The sequence below is a fragment of the Schistocerca piceifrons genome, chromosome 1 (genome assembly GCF_021461385.2).
Source record: "Schistocerca piceifrons isolate TAMUIC-IGC-003096 chromosome 1, iqSchPice1.1, whole genome shotgun sequence".
In the NCBI taxonomy this organism is placed as follows: domain Eukaryota; kingdom Metazoa; phylum Arthropoda; class Insecta; order Orthoptera; family Acrididae; genus Schistocerca; species Schistocerca piceifrons.
This window is the reverse complement of record NC_060138.1, coordinates 1,189,457,590-1,189,477,910: the sequence shown is the minus strand read 5'-3', so window position 1 is coordinate 1,189,477,910 and position 20,321 is coordinate 1,189,457,590.

Genomic DNA, 20,321 nt, shown 5'->3' with positions numbered 1-20,321 from the left:
GGTGACTTCAATATAAATTTTGTATATGATGATGTAGATCTTATAAATTCATATGATCTGCTGCTGACTGCATTTTTCCTAACTGGGGTGAAGGGAAACAGTAACACAGCTTTAGACAATATTTTTATTCATTCTCCATTATTATATGGGCAGTCTGTTAGTGAAAAGGCGAATGGCCCTTCAGACCATGATGAGCAAATTTTAACTCTAAAAGGCTTTTGTACTCAAACAAATGTTACAGATAATTACAAACTATGTAGGAAAGTAAACCCAATGGCAATAGAGATTTTTGTAAACCTTGTCAAGGAACAAGAGTGGCAGGACGTTTATAGTGCCAATAACATAGGTGATAAATATAATGTTTTGCTTAACACGTTTCTCATGCTCTTTGGGAGATGCTTTCCGTTGGAACGTACTAAACAGGGTACTAGTAGAAATAGGCAGCCCGGTTACCTGACTAGTGGGATACGGATATTATTTATTTAGTTATTTGTTTCATTAACAGTACAGAGTAACCCACCACCTTGAAATGTAAGGTGTGTTGCATGCTTCTGAATCTAATAGCAAAGACTTCCCAATCTTACAATCTTATTGGTATACAGTTTTTAATGCTTATTTTTTAATAATATAAAGAACATAACATATAAAGATTTCTCTGAGGTTAGAGCGAATTGAATGCTTAACGATTGTTAAAACAGTTCCATATAATTTGTTACTACCTAATTGATGAAAATCTTTTATATAGTGCTAATGTCAAAGAAAACTTTAAAAAAAGAAAATGTAACACAATGAGCGTGTTGAAAATAATTTGTAGTATGTAGAAGGGAGTGATATTCTGTATTTGGATGTGTAATACAGTCTAAGTAGCATGTTGGTTAATAATGGCTAATGTATGTTTACATGTATTATATAGATTAAATGCTGATTGAGCACTTAATACACTGAATACATGAATTTTAACTTTACGTGAGAAAGATACTTATGTTTGTAACTTGTTAGTATAAATAGAATATAGTTCATTGCAACCTGAATGCATTATTCCTTAAATAACTTAATACATTTCTGATATATAAAATTCATTGATTGTAGCTTTGAATAAAGAAGAGAATATACTTCAGTCTGCACACAATAAGACGAGCAATACATTACTGCTTGTGTGCAGTATACTTTAAACACTATGTAGGATGTCAATGGGGAAGAGGAGCCTCGGAATAAAAATTCTTCGAGCCTTCTGCTCCCAAGCGACATTACCTTATTACTACAGTCTTACTAAGTGGTGCCGGTGTTTATTGTTTAATGATTGTTGTATTGTTTGTGACAGTGTTGTGGCATGCAGTGTCATGCATTGTTGGTTTAGGTCCCATACATGTTGAGCCCTTTTAATTCATGTTTACTGAGAAACTGGTACACCAGAACATGTCACATTACTGTGCAAGACGCTAGCACATGTGAGACTTATACAGAACGACAGAACATCGCCAGAATACTATGCAATCCCGATGACTGGAACACAATAAATAGCTTAGCCAATATTGTATTGAGCACTCTGCACGAAGGATACAAACGCCGAAACCCGTATGGAAGAAGGCGTAGACAAGCACAAACAACACAACAAACCACATGGGAGGACACAAACACGACCACAGATTCCGAAACCAAGTCCCACGCGGTTTAAATGTACCGGATATGGCCCATGGCCTGTCAGGAAGTGGACCATCCCCCGCCTTCGGTCGACAAGTTTCAGTTGTAGTCTTTCGTGTACTGTACTCGGTGACCCTTGTCGGATTCATCCCACTCTCTCTGCCACGTTTGAATCCGCCATTATTTCATTTGTGTTTTGTTCATAATCTTGGTTCCCGTAACTTCGGTGACTTTATCGAGCCTGTCCCTCTTAAGCCAGTAAACAGCAGCTCTGTAACGTTTCGTTATGTCTGTAGGGCAGGTCCACATCACAACGCAAAGTGCCTCTAGTGACACTGTGTTGGAGGCTCCGCTCATTCTCGGGAGTACACCACGTTGCCCTCGTCTTGCAATTGTCTTGTTAGTCTGTATGTTCAGTCTGTGGGCTCAAGCACTTGCGGCTAAGCACGCGATGGATTCAAATATCGCAATGTGGTACGTCATTATCGTCTTAATAGGTTATCTGTACTGAGTCTTGCTAGTTTGTGCATAATTTTGGAGGCTTTGTCAATTGTCAATTTTATATGACAGCTGAAAGTCTTTTTCTAATAATTTCCGGGTATGCATCCGGATCCCGTCGACATTCTGCCACGATATTTCGGCCCAGAGACGTCCGGCCATCATCAGGTGAGTAGCTGTGTACTCACCTGATGATGGCCGGACGTCTCTCGGCCGAAATATCGTGGCAGAATGTCGACGGGATCCGGCTGCATACCCGGAAATTATTAGAAGAAGAAATACGCCGGGAAAATTTCAGAAGTCACAGCTGAAAGTCTGTTTTTCGTCTAGATGCAGTCTGAGATAAGTTGTGGCTTGCTTCCTCTGTATGCTTGTATTGCCTAATTTTAGATTTGGATTCCTCTGTAGAGTCCCTCTGAGCAGTAAATACAAAGTTTGTTGGGAGGTATTTTTAATTTATTTTCTTTGCACCAACTGTTAATTTTCTGAAGCAGTTGCTTGCCTTTTGCCTCTAGTGCTGCTCTAGAGTCGGCTGACACCACTACGAGCAGGTCATCTCCGTAAGCCACCACACCTCTTACCCTGTCGTCACTGCCCAGGGTTTTCAGCAAGGGCTCGATTGCGATGTCCCAGAATATTCGTCTGCAGATCGAGCCCTGTGGACATCCCTTTCTTATTCTCTTGACAGCCTTCCGTGTACCAGCCCTCCACTCCGCCACTCTGCCTCTGCAGTAGTCGAGGACGCTGTTGTAGAGGGAAGCTGATAGCCTCATTTACCTTAACCTGGCGCAGTGGGACGACCACCAAAAGCTGTCAAAAGCCCCGGCTATGTCGATTAGAATGGGGTCCGCGTATTTGTCGCTGATGCTATTTGTAACTGTCAGTGCTTGGTTGACGACGTCGTCTACTGATCTACCTTCCCTGAAGCCGATTTGATGGGGCGTTAGGCCGAGGAGGCGTCTGTGCGATTGTAAACGGTGACACAGGTGCCTTTCCTGTACCTTGTCGAGAATATTTAAGAGACAGATCGGTTGGAACGTTTTGGGGTCTGTTGGCTCTTTGTCTTGTGATTTTCTCATTATTACTACATTAGCAGTTTTCCAGAGGTTTGGAATTCTGCCTGTTAGTAGATCTCGTTGACCATGTTAATAAAGGATATTATGTAGAACAAAGAAGGAAATATATCAAAATGTTAGAAGTAGTCACAATCAAGCTACAGGAGCCTATTACAAACAGTTTTGTAAGGTGCTTGGAAATGTTATTAGGAAGGCAAAGAGTATGTGGTATGCAAATAAAATAGCTAATTCATAGGATAAATTGAAACCATATGGTCAGTTGTGAAGAAAGTGTCTGGTCAGCAGCACAAGATCGACAAGATAAAGTCAGTCCGTATTAAATATATTTCTGTTACTGATAAATCAGATATATGTACACTATTTAACAAACATTTTCTGAGCACTACTGGTGAATTAAATAAAAAGTTATTTCCTACAGGGTATCATATACCTTCCTTGGCAGATGCCGTTCCAATATTGATGTCTGAAATAATCCTCTGTGATACAGACAAGGAGGAGATTAAGTCCATAATTAAATCACTGAAGACTAAGGACTCTTACGGATATGGTGGAGTGCCTAGCAGAATATTAAAGTAATGTGCTGCACATGTTAGATATGTATTTAGCCATATTTGCAATTTTTCCTATAGGAATGGTCAGTTTCCTGAACGATTAAAGTACAAAAGGGATAATGTGAAAATGTATACAATTTCAGGTATATTTCTATGCTATCAGTATTTGCTAAAGTTATTGAAAAGACTGTGTATGTAAGAATAGTTGATCATTTCATATCGCTCGATTTGCTATCAAATGTACACTTAGGCTTAGGAAGTTGTTCAAGAACTGAAAATGCTGTATTCTCTTTTCTGTATGAGGTAGTGGATGGGTTAAACAAAAGGTTTCGAACGCTTGCCAATTTTTTTTTTTATTTAACTAAGGCGTTTGATTGTGTTGATGGCAAAATATTGCTCCAGAAGTTGGACCCTTAAGGAATTCGGAGAGTAGCTCACAATTGGTTAACCTCTTACTTTAGTTGCAAGCAGCAGAAGGTCATTATTCACAGCGTTGAGAATGGCTTTGATGTGGGATCTAGGTGAGGTACAGTCAAATTGTGGGTGCCCGGGGATTATGCTGGGGCCACTTCTGTTCCTTATTTGTATAAATGATATGCCCTCTAGTATTACAGGTAACTAAAATATTTATGTTTGTTGATGACACTAGCTTGGTAGTAAGGGATGTTGTGTGCAACATTGGATCGATTTCAAATAGTGCAGTTCATGGCTTGTAGAAAATAAACTAACACAAAACCACAGTAAGACTCAGTTTTTACAGTTTCTAACACACAATTCAACAAACCCTGACGTGTTACTTAATATTCGTCTTGATTGCAAATTTTTTTTTATTCATATGACCGGTTTCGTTTCATTCAGAACCATATTCAGATCTGATATTTCAGTTACAGATGTGACGTAGCATGTGAAAGTTGCTGGATTTGGACGGGTTACTCCTGTAACTGAAATATCAGATCTGAAGATGGTTCTGAATGAACCGAAACCGGTCATATGAATAAAAAAAATTTTGCAATCAAGACGGATTTTAAGTAACATTATAAAATGACTGATTGCTGTTATCCCATAAGACATTATGTCTGTTTTTGCAAACCCTGACGTATTAATTTCACAGAATGGGCGTATGATTAGTGACACTGAACAGTTAAAGATTTTAGGTGTTCAGATAGATAGTAAACTGTCTAGGAAAGTCCACGTTCAGAATCTTGTCCAAAGCCTTAATTCTGCCATTGTTACTATTTGGAAGGTATTTGAAGTGAGTGATCGCTCGACAAGAAAATTAGTCTACTTTGCTTATTTTCATTCTCTTATGTAGTATGGTATTATACGATGATTGGAACTTTAATAGTTACAGTTACAGCTCGTACAAAATAGATACGCGTTTCAAAGTTTTTGTTACCTTCAAAGTAGCCACAAGCATTGTATATAACCCGTTGCGAGCGGTGTGGAAGTCGTAGGATACTCTTAGCAGTGCCAGGTGTGCTGAGAATTCGAACTTCACGGTCTACAGCCCGACGAATGTAGCTGTTCTGAAGCAAATGCGGTGAAGTGTTTCCTTCAGTTTAGAAGCCGCTTTGCACTCTCAAGGGCTTAAGTCAAGAGACGTGCAGTAGATGGTGTAGCACTTAGCAGCCCAAAAAGTCAAATAAATCAGTAAATCACTGTACTTGCTTGAGAATTCTCCTGAAAAATGATGGTCCGTCCTCCAGAAGGTGTCATCACTTCTGTCTCTATGCTGTTTTTTTGGAACACAACCTACGACCAGGGTAACTCTTCCCATTCTAAAAGGATATTTTTGGCTGAGAAACGGGCGGTTCGGGGAATTAGTGATGTAAGTTCACGAACCTCATGTCGACCCCTGCTCACGAGTCTGGGTATTTTAACATTGGTCTGTCCTTATTGTCATTTCTTGTTAACAATATTAGCTTATTCCCAAGAATAAGGAGCTTTCACTCAGTTAATACTCGGCAGAAATCCAACCCGCATTTGGATTGGAATTCCTTAACTCTTGTGCAGAAAAGTGTGCAGTATACTACTGCATCCATTTTCAATAAGCTACCACTCGAATTCAAAAATCTTAGCAGTAATCCACGCGCTTTCCAATCGAAACTGAAAAGTTTCCTCACGGATTGCTCATCCTATTCTGTCAAGGAGTTCCTTGGAAAAATAAGCTGATTCTTGTTGTATTGCTGATTGAGTTTACTTAACCTTACGGATTGACTTTTTTCGGCTTCATGAACATTTTATTTTTATCTGTTATTACTTGTATGTTGTAATTTCATGTACTGACATGTTACATGACCTTGGAGACTTGCTTCGAAATTTGGTCCTACGGAACGTGACGTGTAAATAAATGAAATAAATAAATAAACAAGATATTGCTCTGACTATAACCTTATGCACATGCTTCTACTCCAGAAAATGTGCTTGAAAATGGGCCGGAAACATGTGGTACAAAACGCGTAATTAAAGGGCCATTAGACAGTCAAAGCGCACTCATTTTTTTCTCATAACGGGCATGATGGCGCGTTACTGACCTAGGACGGCGTAGACCCGCATTCTTCTACAAGGGCTTGTAGCAGAGTAGGGGTGCCACGATCTTCCCTTCCTCCCCAGTATACACCCACCCCAGTGGACCCGCATCAGCTGCGCAGCTGTTTGTCGGCTCTGATAGGGGTAACTAGCCGTGAACCGGTTTCTTCTCGAACTGTCTACTTCAGCAAAAGAATCGTTGGAGCCTGGCTCCTGTAGATGAAGAATTCGCAGCCGGAAAGAGAAACACCAAAAATGGTACGCAAGTGCGAACTGAAATTTATAACAATTAACTGGGACACTGAGAAGTATAAGCGATCAAAGCACAGACACAAAATTTTGAGAAAAAAAAATATTTGTGAAAATCGATATTGTAGGCAATCCATATGTCTCACTGGTTTGACATATTTTTTTTTAACCAAATCTCAACATTCAAAGTTCCCTATAAAGAAAATGGACCCACTTTCTGTTATGAAATTTCAATTAATATTTAGCATGATTTTCATTAATGTTAATAGAGGAAATTTTTAGTTATATGCCAGGGGCTATAGTATCTTTTTGGTTATTGTATGGTTTGTAATTAATGTGAGACTATAATCAGACACATGAACAGTTACTAAGCGCACCCACACACACAACTGTAGCTTGTCCCAATACTTCATGGTCCTCGTTGTCATCATTTTCAATAAGGTCACTCTCTGGCTTGACATTCGTATAACCCTGTCTGTTCACTTCAGATAAGAAATGTTTTAGTTTTGTCTGTACGTTTCAGCTTTGATCTAATAGTATTTTTAAGTCCTCGTGTTTCAAGGTTGACATTTTTACTTCCACATACAAATTTGGGCACCAGATTTTGCTCGGCATCTACACAGAGAGGGGAATAACGTACTGTGATCTCTTTCAACGTAACTTGAAGGAAATGCTGGCATTCCACTACAACAATGAAGAATATGGTAAATTACACAACTGTTCGTAGCAACGCATTGAAGACTTTGTGAATGTTAAACTCTTAAAACGTTCCTTGTTACCACGTACATCAACTTTTGAATTGGTAATGACTTCAGTAACGTCCTTCAAGATTCTGAAATCTTCAGCGTCCGTTTAACAGGCTGGGATGCTGAAACCAGGGAACGTCAGATGATTGGGGGGGGGGGGGGGGCGCTTTCCTTCAAGAGCTTCCAGCTTTTACGAAAAAATTGAGACAGTGCAGCCACTCAGCATTCATACAGCTATGAAAATTTATGCTTTGGACCAATATGGAATTGAATATCAAGGAATTCGATGGGGCAGCTTTTCGCAATGTTCATATATACACTGTAAGTGTTGAGCACTTTGAAAGCTGCTTCGCTGCTTCACCCTATGATCAAAAGATGTGGTTAGCATGCCCACATGCTACAATCTTAAAATCGATGACAGTGTGCTTTGGGCCGTTGTAGATCTCAGCGTCTCGATTTATAAAGCAGTGATATGTAAACCTGACAGAATATTACACTTTGCAGTGGATCGTGGGCCAGCTTGGCATTTCACACCAGACGTAAACGGCGTGACGCACTGAGCAACGTCTTGATATCTCTGGCCCCAGAAATCAAAGGTTTGGAGATTTAATCCCAGTCTCGTACACTTCTTAAATCTACCGGGAAACCCTAAAAGAAGCTCTCACACTCCGCTGCAGAGCGAAATTTCATTCTTCTGACTATAAATAAACGTTAGCATAAGTTACAAAAATGTTCAATGTGGAGAGGAGTGGCGATCCTGACTGATTGAAGTTGTGTGGCAGACCGGGTCTCGAACCCTAAACGTTTGCCATTCGCGGACAGACACTTTAATTACTGAGCAATCCCGGCGATGTTCACTTTGACACGCAGTTTTTGTCTGACATGAGGTGCCAGTAAGACGTAACGTTTGAAATATGTAATTATTGGGGAACAAATTCTCACTTATATCTACATTATATAACCTACACCGCCGGAAAAATATGCAGAATCCTCAAGGGTGTTGTTCAGTACCACCAGGTTATAATATGTGCATACTGAGGGATTGTAGTGATCCAGCTGCCATGATGATCGGCGACCGGCTGGTACGTCTTCAGTTTTAACTCTGCTGGCAATAACTGCGCTAAGTTGAGACATAAAGAGTTCTTTGCAATATACATTATGGCGTACAACCATGCCCCAAGAACGACTATGTACTCCAGCTCAACAGGTATACAGCATTTTGCAGCAATATTACACCCATTTTCACTCATGTAAGTGTTAAGGTAAGAGACGTTGTATCTAGAACGCTGAAAGAGTGTTCTGAAAGGAAATGGTCTACAGAAGAGTTAAAAATGTAACATAAATAGGATGCTAAACTTACTAAAATGTGTACTGCATGAGTTGTTATTAGCTAAAGTTATAAACTTCTCTTCTTGTAGGGTCGCTAAACTTCGCAAATAACGTGTCCATGAGAATAAGAGAAATACAGTCAAAAATTTTAAATAACGTATTGTAAGAATTGGCGAATATTGGAATCAACTAAACGACACAGAAGCATTTATCCGTATCACTAAGTCCTGTACCGTGAAGATTTTCGGTTTTTGCAATGGTAGTGTTGAAACTCTGTACCGCGAGAATGTAGCTTCACATTTACACTGCTAAGCCTAAACATTAGGACCACTGTCCGTAGGATGCCGCGGAGTGGCGTTGCTAACACGTGACACGGTAACACAAGAATGTAAGTGGAGCAGACACAGACAGGGGATCATCCCAGCGAAAATATGGGCTGTATATGGGGAAATCCATTGAGTGAAGGGACTTTGACAAAAGGCAGATTATTATTATGTTGAGCCTGTGAAGGAGTATCTCGAGAACGGCAAAAGCTGGTCGAATGCTCACGTTCTACTGTCGTGACAATTTACGGAAAGAGGTAGGAGGACAGTGAAACTTCCACCAGGCACTAAATGGTTGGGCGTTCACGACTCTTCACAGAACTTGGGGTTCGGAGGCTTGTCCGCTCTGTAAAGTAGGACAGATGGTGATCTGTGACTTCTCTGGCGAAAGAGCTCGATGTCTGTGCACGCGCAAATATTGCAAAATACACCATTCATTGCACATTGTATTCCGGAGCAGACCACGCCTACGTCTTCACACGTGGACCCAATGACAAAGTCAGTTACGGCTGCAGTGAGGCACGGGAGAGTCAGGATTCGACCGTCGATCGATGGAAACGTGTCAACTTTCGGGTGAATCACATTTTTGCTACAGTAGGTCTATGGTCGTCTCCATAAACTCCGTCACTGAAGTGAAAGGCGGCTGTAAACGGGGAGCGCGCCACAGACGCTGCCTGTGGGAGCAGTATTACGCCATGGGAGACATCCTACCGCACTTGGATGGGACGACGGTAGTAATCGAAGACACAGTGACATCCCTTCATACCTGATGCCTTTCTCGATGGCGATGTCATCTTTCAGCAGTATAACTGTCCGTGCCTCGGAGCCAGAACCGTGCTACAGTGGTTTGGGGAGCATTATAATGAACTCATTTTAATGTCTCGCCTAACGTAAATCCTATTGAACCCATTTGGATCGCTACCGGGCGCCATCACCACTTGCGCAAATCAGCGGCCCGTTATTTAAGCGAATTACGTGACCTGTGCGTAGTCATACCACAATACCACATACCTCCACAAGCCTAGCAACAAACTGTCGCCCCCCTGATAAACAGAATCAGTGATGTATTTCGTTCCAGAGACGTACAAACAAGCTATTAAGCTGGTGGCCATAATGTTTTGGCTCATCAGTGTATGTATTTTGAGGTTTACGTTTACCCACACAGTCTCCTAGGCAGTGGCTGGTTGCTTGTATTTTATATTGTTGGGTTTTTCCTCCCATTTCAAGTTCAAAAAATTCAGTGTTAGGTGACCCCCCCCCCCTTTTGAGCGAACGAGCGTGCATGTAACTGGAATGGAAGTGGAATTCTCCAATATGATTTAACTTGTACTTAACTTTGCTTAAGTGATCGGAGGATGCATTCTTGGAGAGCACACTGTGTGAAAAAACTATTGTGCCATACTGACAGTACTTTTGTTTAGCAGTATTATTAATCTCTTCAAGAGCGCAGTTGCTTTGCTGTTGATTTGAACAACTAGAAGCCCTCCAGACTCGCTTGATTTGACCTGCGTGTCTTACGACAGTATTAAAATGCCCCGCTCCCATATGTATCTCCTAGCTAGTGACGTTATCCTAATTTTTGCAATTGAAAACATATGAGAAAAATTTTCATCTACATCTATACTCCACAAGCCAGCTGACGGTGTGTGGCAAAGGGTACTCTGTGTACAAGGTACCAGTGCCACTTCCCCCTTTCGTATGAAGACGTTTCCGGGTAAATCTCTGTGTCGGCTCGAATATGTCTGATTTTATCTTCATAGCGTTTCGCGAATGTACGGAGGAGGAAGCATTGTATTGGTTGGCTCTTCAAGGAATATACACACTCGGAACTTCATCCGTAAGTCACACCATGACGCAGAAAGCCTCTGTATCAGCGTCTGGCACTGACGTTGGCTCAGCATCTCTGTGACGCTCTGGCACCAGCTAAATGAACCTGTAACGAAAGGTACTGGTCTTCTTGGATCTTCTCTACTTCCTCTATCAGTCCTGTCTGGTACCGATCCCAAACTGACTACCAATATGCTAAAATTCATTGAACGAGTGTGTTGTAAGTTAACTCCTTTGTTGACTGACTACGTTTCCTGGAGCTTCTACCAATGAATCTCAGTCTGGTATCGGCCTTATCCAGGTTTAATATTATGTGGTCATTGCAGTTCACATCGATCCTTCCGAAAACTCTCAGATATTTTATGAAAGTAACTGCTTCCAGTAATTGTTCTGCAGTCATTTACTCATACAATAACTGGTTTTCTGTCTTCGGTAACCCATACATTACGTTACATTTGTTTATGTTAAGGGCTAATTGCCACTCCCTGCGCCAAGCGCCAATACTTTGCAGATCTTCCTGTATTTCGCTACAATCCCCCAATGCTGTGAGTTCTCGAAGCGCCACTACTCACATGCCAGCGATAAAGAAACGTCTCTCACACAATTTCGTCCGGGGAGTACATCATCCAGCAGAAAAAGTACGTTAAAGAGTGTCACTCTGACAACATTGTAAGCATATGGATAGCAACTAACTCTGTCAGCATGTATTAGATGCGCAGTACAGTTGATGCAGCGGATACAGTTGGGCAAGCATGCAGAAGGCTGATGGTTCGATCCTTCGTAGAGGTTTTTTATTTGGTAAATGTAGTGCAGGTGGTACAGTATCTGGCATCTTAACCGTCAACAGCGATTGGAGCGGGTCCTGTGGAAAACATTTGCGCTTACATACTACAGTGATTGCGTGCTGCAAGCTAGCATGATATGGACATACTGAACATCTGTTGCTGCTTTTTCTAAGATCACTCAGTGGACAGTGAGAATGCACCAGATCTGCAAAATGCTCACTACACACGTGCAGGAGTTTGCATTGCTGTGACCAACGAGCCTTCACATCGACTCATCCGGTGGACCTATCTCCTAGTCTCGACACAGAATCTGTGATCACATATCCACACCACCCTAAAGCCATGATCTAACGCGAACCCTGGCTCTCGCCAGAACACAAGATCCAACCATCTTGCGGCCAAAGCCCCGGTTTCTTTTCTCAATCTCTCCCTCATCATTTACAGAAAAAGCTCAACGTGGAGTACTCTCGAAAAACTAAAATTACCAGTCGAAATGCGGCAGTTTTTCTTTGCGCCAATTACAAAATTCATCTCTCTCGGTACATCCTCTGACCAGAAGATGGGCAAATCCCCGTCCTCCAATCTTATCGTTTTCCACGACGGAGAATAGACGTCTTTTAAGGTCACGATCGGATTACCAGTGAAGGCACTGTTTCTCTGTTCGCGTGGAAAACCACGAAGGAAGTAGAAGTCTGTCTTGAAGGCATCTTCCGCTGAATTTTGTGAATTTTTTAGCTCATAGTTCACAACAGACGTATTTCCCAGTTTGAAACGTACACTTTGCAACCTGGACAGTGTGATATAGTGAGCGGCAGGTCTAATAAGTATTATATGAATGTCTGGTATGTGATTGAGTGGTTTTTGGCTGATAAGTTGACTTAGTAACTTAGTAGCGCTGAGCATGGTGACACTGTCTATGTGAGGGACACAGTGGCCAGATTGTCGTGGCAAAGGCTAGTTGCACGGCGAGGTGTTGAGCGGTAGATAACAGTGTGAAGGCGATTTTGAAATACCGAGGGTGAGGGAATTTAGTTCGCATGCCCTCTGACCGAGGATGATGCAAAGCGACTGAATGTATAAAATGAAAATCTGGCATATCCACTGAAAATACCAACACAGCGTACACATGCAATGTCTAATTCGTGATAGTGGGACAAGTTCACTAACATTAAAACCATATTTATAAAATCTATCTTCTTGTCTCATTCACTCGACTTCGTGGCATGTTAAATCAGTTCTTTTTTAAAGTTCAGTGCCTCTCTATTAGACTAGTATCTTGTTTTCCTTTCTCCTGCTTCAGAGATTTGGATCGTTCGTTTGGTTTTGATTTTGACTTGGAATCTTCTTTTTTGTTTTCGCTTTTTTGTAGTTTTCTTTATGAGCATACTTCCTGTGATTTAGAGTTCTCATACATCCTTCTGCGCTTCTTAAACAAATTTGATATGGTTTTTCTTACTGCAGTAGAAGAAAATTTTTTTTTGGTTACTTTATTTGGATATAGTCTGAGGATTTGTCGGTAAAACTCAGTTCTTCTTTACGTCATTAGTCTGTGACTTAGTTGTGTAATTTGGTAAAGGGTTTCATTTCTGATGCGGATTAGTTTGTTGTTGTGGAATGTGGGGCCAATGACTGTTCTTAATATCATCCTGTCTCTGATCTCAAGCCTTTTAACTGGGCCGTAGTTGGTGATCGACAGTCTGTCGGTTGCATAATTGGCTTCTGGTTTGAATACTGCGTTATGATTTCTAATTTTTGCGTTCCACGTGAGGCTTTGGTGAGATGGAAGGCCAGTTCAACTGTACTTATCTTATATACCCTTGTCTTTTTTAAGCTGGTCTATTCCCCAAGATTAATATTAATAATGTTATTAACATTTTAAGTTACAAATGTTTATAAAATCCGTAAATGATGATGAGGTCGCGCTTTCCTAAAGCAAGGTTTATGGACAAATAGTATCATGAAAAATTCTGCGATCTCAACGGAAAACTGTAACTGAAACTTTAAATGTCATGATTCTCTGAGGGATTGTGCCTAACGCTGTGGAAGACGCCAAAATTTTTTTTCGTACCAAAGAAAACTTCACAACCTGCAGTCTTACTGCTGAACTTTGACTAAAAGCTGTCGCCAGAGTTATTAACAGAACAATGACCTCATCCCTTAAAATACCAGTCAGAAAACGTCAGGTTTTATCTCTGGACGGATTAAAACAGCAGCTCTTCCTGCAATTTCAATAGCTCCTGTGGCTAATGACAAACACGAACTCTTTTTCGCCGTTTCCCATAAAGCCTTTGATCTTGACAGCCATCAATAAATAATGAGGATAATGGAGAGTGGGTCTGGAAATGTAATAAAAGTCATTCGGAATATGATCCTCGCATATCCGGTGGGGCAAGAGTTAATGTACAGTTACAAGAATATTTTAATATTGTGCGGCTTGTGCCACAGGGCTCCGCTCTCTATGCTTCTTTTGCGCTGCCGCTGAAGCCGTTACCACGATATTTTTAAAGCCGGATTTTTCAAAGGCGGATTATTAGGTACTTCCATGTCTGATCAATCGCTGGTCGTAAAAATATATGCTGATGACGCTGCTGCGCTAATAAGAAACGAAGAGGAATAGCCCCCATGAAGCGAGACATTGATAAATAAAGCTTTAAGGTATGGGCGCAACTCAGTGACCACAAACGAAAAAACCCTTGAAGTCTGGCGAAATGACAACCTCCACATGCCATGTGCACGAGCTGCGGACAATCACAAGTCACCTTAGACAGCCGTCCACTGTGGCGGAATGGTCCTAGACGCTTGAGTGCGGAACCGCGCAACTGCTGCGGTACCAGCTTCGAGTCCTGCCTCGGGCATGGATGTGTGTGATGTCCTTAGCTTAGTAAGGTTTAAGTAGTTCTCAGTTCTAGGGGACTGAGGACCTCAGATGGTAAATCCCACGGTGCTCAGAGCCATCTGAACCATTTGAACCAACTTAGAAAGGTACTATATAAAGATGTTTGCCAAAAATTAGAGATCTGTCGCAAACAAATAGCAAGAGGCAGTGGAGGAAAATAATGATGCACAAGGAACATAAGTGAAGATAAAGAATCAAAAAACCTTATATGTGCTGCAAAGCATACTATTTCGCATAAATTTCCATGTCGTGTTATAGTTTTAGGAGGAAGGAACCTACTAGTGAAGGTAACGTCTTAGACCTGATGGTCACAAATTTTGTTGTTGTTGTGGTCTTCAGTCCTGAGACTGGTTTGATGCAGCTCTCCATGGTACTCTATCCTGAGCAAGCTTCTTCATCTCCCAGTACCTACTGCCGCCTACATCCTTCTGAATTTGCTTAGTGTATTCATCTCTCGGTTTCCCTCTACGATTTTTACCCTCCACGCTGCCCTCCAATACTAAATTGGTGATCCCTTGACGCCTCAGAACATGTCCTACCAACCGATCCCTCCTTCTAGTCACGTTGTGCCACAAACTCCTCTTCTCCCCAACCCTATTCAGTACCTCCTCATTAGTTATGTGATCTACCCATCTAATCTTCAGCATCCTTCTGTAGCACCACATTTCAAAAGCTTCTATTCTCTTCTTGTCTAAACTATTTATCGTCCACGTTTCACTTCCATACATGACTACACTCCATACAAATACTTTCAGAAACGACATCCTGATACTTAAATCTATACTCGATGTTAACAAATTTCTCTTCTTCAGAAACGCTTTCCTTGTCATTGCCAGTCTACATTTTATATCCTCTCTACTTCGACCATCATCAGTTATTTTGCTCCCCAAATAGCAAAACTCCTTTACTACTTTGAGTGTCTCATTTCCTAATCCAATTCCCTCAGTATCACCCGAATTATTTCGACTACATTACATTATCGTCGTTTTGCTTTTGTTGATGTTCATCTTATACCCTCCTTTCAAGACATTTTCCATTCCGTTCAACTGCTCTTCCAAGTCCTTTGCTGTCTCTGACAGAATTATGATGTCATCGGCGAACCTCAAAGTATTTAGTTCTTCTCCATGGATTTTAAATCCTACTCCGAATTTTTCATTTGTTTCCTTTACTGCTTGCTCAATATACAGATTGAACAACATTGGGGAGGGGCTACAACCCTTTCTCACTCCCTTTCCAACCACTGCTTCCCTTCCATGTCCCTCGACTCTTATAACTGCCATCTGGTTTGTGTACAAATTGTAAATAGCCTTTCGCTCCCTGTATTTTACCCCCGCCACTTTCAGAATTTGAAAGAGAGTATTCCAGTCCACATTGTCAAAAGCTCTCTCTAAGTCTACAATTGCCAGAAATGTAGGTTTGCCTTTTCTTAATCTAGCTTCTAAAATAAGTCTTAGGGTCAGTATTGCCTCACATGTTCCCATATTTCTACGGAATCCAAATTGATCTTCCCCGAGGTCGGCTTCGACCAGTTTTTCCATTCGTCTGTAAAGAATTCGCGTTAGTATTTTGCAGCCGTGACTTATTAAACTGATAGTTCGCTAATTTTCGCATCTGTCAACGCCTGCTTTCTTTGGGATTGGAATTATTACACTCTTCTTCAAATCGAGGGTATTTCACCTGTCTCATAAATTTTGCTCACCAGATGGTAGAGTTTTGTCAGGACTGGTTCTCCCAAGGCTGTCAGTAGTTCTACTGGAATGTTGTCTACTCCCGGGGCCTTGTTTCGACTCAGGTCTTTCAGTGCTCTGTCAAACTCTTCACGCAGTATCATATCTCCCATTTCATCTTCATCTACATCCTCTTCCATTTCTATAACATTGCCCTCAAGTACTTCGCCCTTGGATAGACCCTCTATACAGGGAGAGTCACCTAACATTACCGCTGGATATATTTCGTAAACCACATCAAATACTGACGAATCGATTCCACAGACCGAACGTGATGAGAGCGACTAGTGTAATTGGTTAATTGTTGTTGTTGTGGTCTTCAGTCCTGAGACTGGTTTGATGCAGATGCATGCCCTGTTAATACAAACCATAAAAAATGCACAGAAGTATGTTTTTTAACACAAACCTACGTTTTTTTAAATGGCACCCCGTTAGTTTTATTTGCACATCTGAACATATACACAAATACGTAATCAGTGCCGTTTGTTTCATTGTAAAATGTTAATTATATCCGGAGATATTGTAACCTAAAGTTGACGCTTGAGTACCGCTCCTCCGCTGTTCGATCGTGTGTATCGGAGAGCACCGAATTACGTAGGGATCCAAAGGGAACGGTGATGAACCTTAGGTACAGAAGAGACTGTAACAGCACATTACGTCCACATGCTAACACATTTTTATTGGTCTTTTCCACTGACGCACATGTACATTACCATGAGAGGTGAGGTACACGTACACAAGTGGTTTCCGTTTTCAATTACGAAGTGGAATAGAATGTGTCCCGACATTTCAGGCCAATAGATGTTCAATGTGGTAGCCATCATTTACTGCACACAATTGCGATCTCTGGCGTAATGAATGTCGTACACGCCGCAGTACATCTGGTGTAATGTCACCGCAGGCTGCCACAATACGTTGTTTCATATCCTCTGGGGTTGTAGGCACATCATGGTACACATTCTCCTTTAACGTACCCCACAGAAAGAAGTCCAGAGGTGTAACATCAGGAGAACGGGCTGGCCAGTTTATGCGTGCTTCACGTCCTATGAAACGTCCGTCGAACATCCTGTCAAGGGCAGCCTAGTGTTAATTGCGGAATGTGCAGGCGCACCATCATGCTGATACCACATACGTCGACGCGTTTCCAGTGGGACATTTTCGAGCAACTTTGGCATATCATTCTGTAGCAACGCGATGTATGTTGCGGCTGTTTGGGCCCCTGCAATGAAGTGAGGACCAATGAGGTGGTCGCCAATGATTCCGCACCATACATTTACAGTTCACGGTCGCTGTCGCTCTACCTATCTGAGCCAGCGAGGATTGTCCACGGACCAGTAATGCATGTTCCGTAGATTCACTGCCCCGTGGTTTGTCAAACCCGCTTTATCGGTAAACAGGTAGAACTGCAACGCATTCTCTGTTAATGCAACAGAATTGCACTCGATGATTAAAGTCATCACCATGTAATTGCTGATGTAGCGACACATGAAACGGGTGAAAGCGGTGACGATGCAGTATGCGCATGACACTACTTTGACTCAGTCCACAGGCTCTAGCAATGTCCCGTGTACTCATGTGTGGGTTGGCGGTAGATGTTTTGCAATGTGCGGCACGTTGGATGCTCTCTGTCCGGGTACCGTTCTGCATACACCCTGCAGGCTTCAGCTGCATTTCGTCGACACTCGTCATAGATTAGTATCATCTCCGCCTTTTCAGAGTTCGAATACACCATGGTCACAGTTCCTACAACACTACACTATCACAGACGTCTGGTAACACGGTGTACTACAGTTGGTCTGAGTGCGGAGACTAATGCAGAATAACAATAGCAGCAAGCGCTACATGCGGACACTGCGACAGCTAGACCAAACCACAACATTGCACTACAGCCACACTCGTAAACACGGTCGTCATCCTAAATATGTCCCTGTAGATGCTGCTCGCCGACCGTGGCCCGTGTTTGTTACAACACGCAACTGAACGTCGGAGGTTTCAAACGTCAACTTTAGGTTACAATATCTCCGGAAGTAATTAACATCTTACAATGCAACAAACGGCACTGATTACGTATTTGTTTATATGTTCAGATGTACTAGCAAAAGTAACGGGGTCCCATTTAAAAAAAAGGAGGTTTGTGTTAAAAAACATACTTCCGTGCATTTTTGTATGGTTTGTATTAAACAATTACACTAGCCCCTCTCCCCACGTTCGGTCAATGGAATCGGTTCGTCAGTATTTGATGTGGTTTAGGAAATATATCCAGCGGTAACGTTAGGTGACTCACCCTGTATACTCCTTCCACCCTTCTGCTTTCCCTTCTTTGCTTAGAACTGGGTTTGCATCTGAGCTCTTGATATTCATACAAGTGCTTCTCTTTCCTCCAAAGGTCTCTCTAAATTTCCTGTAGGCAGTATCTATCTTACCCCTAGTGAGATAAGTCTCTACATCCTTACATTTGTCCTCTAGCCATGCCTGCTTAGCCATTTTGCACTTCCTGTCGATCTCATTTTTGAGACGTTTGTATTCCTTTTGCCTGCTTCATATACTGCATTTTTATATTTTCTCCTTTCGTAAATTAAATTCAATATTTCTTCTGTCACCCAAGGATTTCTACAAGCCCTCGTCTTTTTACCTATTTGATCATCTGCTGCCTTCACTACTTCATACCTCAAAGCTACCCATTCTTCTTCTACTGTATTTATTTCCCCTATTCTTGTCAATTGTTCCCTTATACTCTCCCTGAAACTCTGTACGACCTCTGGTTTAGTCAGTTTATCCAGGTCCCATCTACTTATATTCCCACCTTTTTTTCAGTTTCTTCAGTTTTAATCTACAGTTCATAAGTAATAGATTGTGGTCACCGTCCACATCTGCCCCTGGAAATGTCTTACAATTTAAAATCTGATTCCTAAATCTCTGTCTTACCATTATATAATCTATCTGATACCTTCTAGAATCTCCAGGATTCTTCCATGTATACAACTTTCTTTCATGATTCTTGAACCAAGTGTTAGTTATGATTATGTTGTGCTCTGCGCAAAATTCCACCAGGCGACTTCCTGTTTCATTTCTTAACCCCAATCCATATTCACCTACTATGTTTCCTTCTCTTCCTTTTCCTACTACCGAATTCCAGTCACCCATGACTATTAAATTCTCGTCACCCTTCACTATCTGAATAATTTCTTTTATTTCATCATACATTTCTTCAATTTCTTCGTCATCTGCAGAGCTAGTTGGCGTATAAACTTGTACTACTGTGGTAGGTGAGGACTTCGTATCTATCTTGGCCACAATAATGCGTTCACTATGCTGTTTGTAGTAGCTTACCCGCATTCCTATTTTTTAAATTCATTATTAAACTTACTCCTGCATAACCCCTATTTGACTTTGTATTTATAGCCCTGTATTCGCCTGACCAAAAGTCTTGTTCCTCCTGCCACCGAACTTCACTTATTCCCACTATATCTAACTTTAACCTATCCATTTCCCTTTCTAAATTTTCTAACCTACCTGCCCGATCAAAGGATCTGACATTCCACGCTTCGATCCTTTGAACGCCTGTTTCCTTTCTCCTGATAACGACGTCCTCCTGAGTAGTCCCCGCCCAGAGATCCGAATGGGGGACTATTTTACCTCGGGAATATTTTACCCAAGAGGACGCTATCATCATTTATCCATACAGTAAAGCTGCATGCCCTCGGCAAAATTGCGCCCGTAGTTTCCCCTTGCTTTCTGCCGTTCGCAGTACCAGCACAGCAAGGCTGTTTTGGTTAGTGTTGCAAGGCCAGATCAGTTAATCATCAAGACTTTTGCCCTGCAACTACTGTAGAGGCTGCTGCCCCTCTTCAGGAACCACACGTTTGTCTGGTCTCTCAACAGATACCCCTCCGTTGTGGTTGCACCTACGGTATGGCTGTCTGTATCGCTGAGGCACACAAGCCTCCCCACCAACGGCAAGGTCAATGGTTCATGGGCGGGGGGGGGGGGGGGTGACAAATATGACTAAATTTTTCGACTCCGTTAGCACAGAAATTGTGAAATATGGCAAGTCCTTTGGGCTCAACCTTCTTTCACTTTGATTATTCAGATCACGTGGATGTATGCAGTTAGGAGACCTATATGTGGTTAGTATGCACTGTGA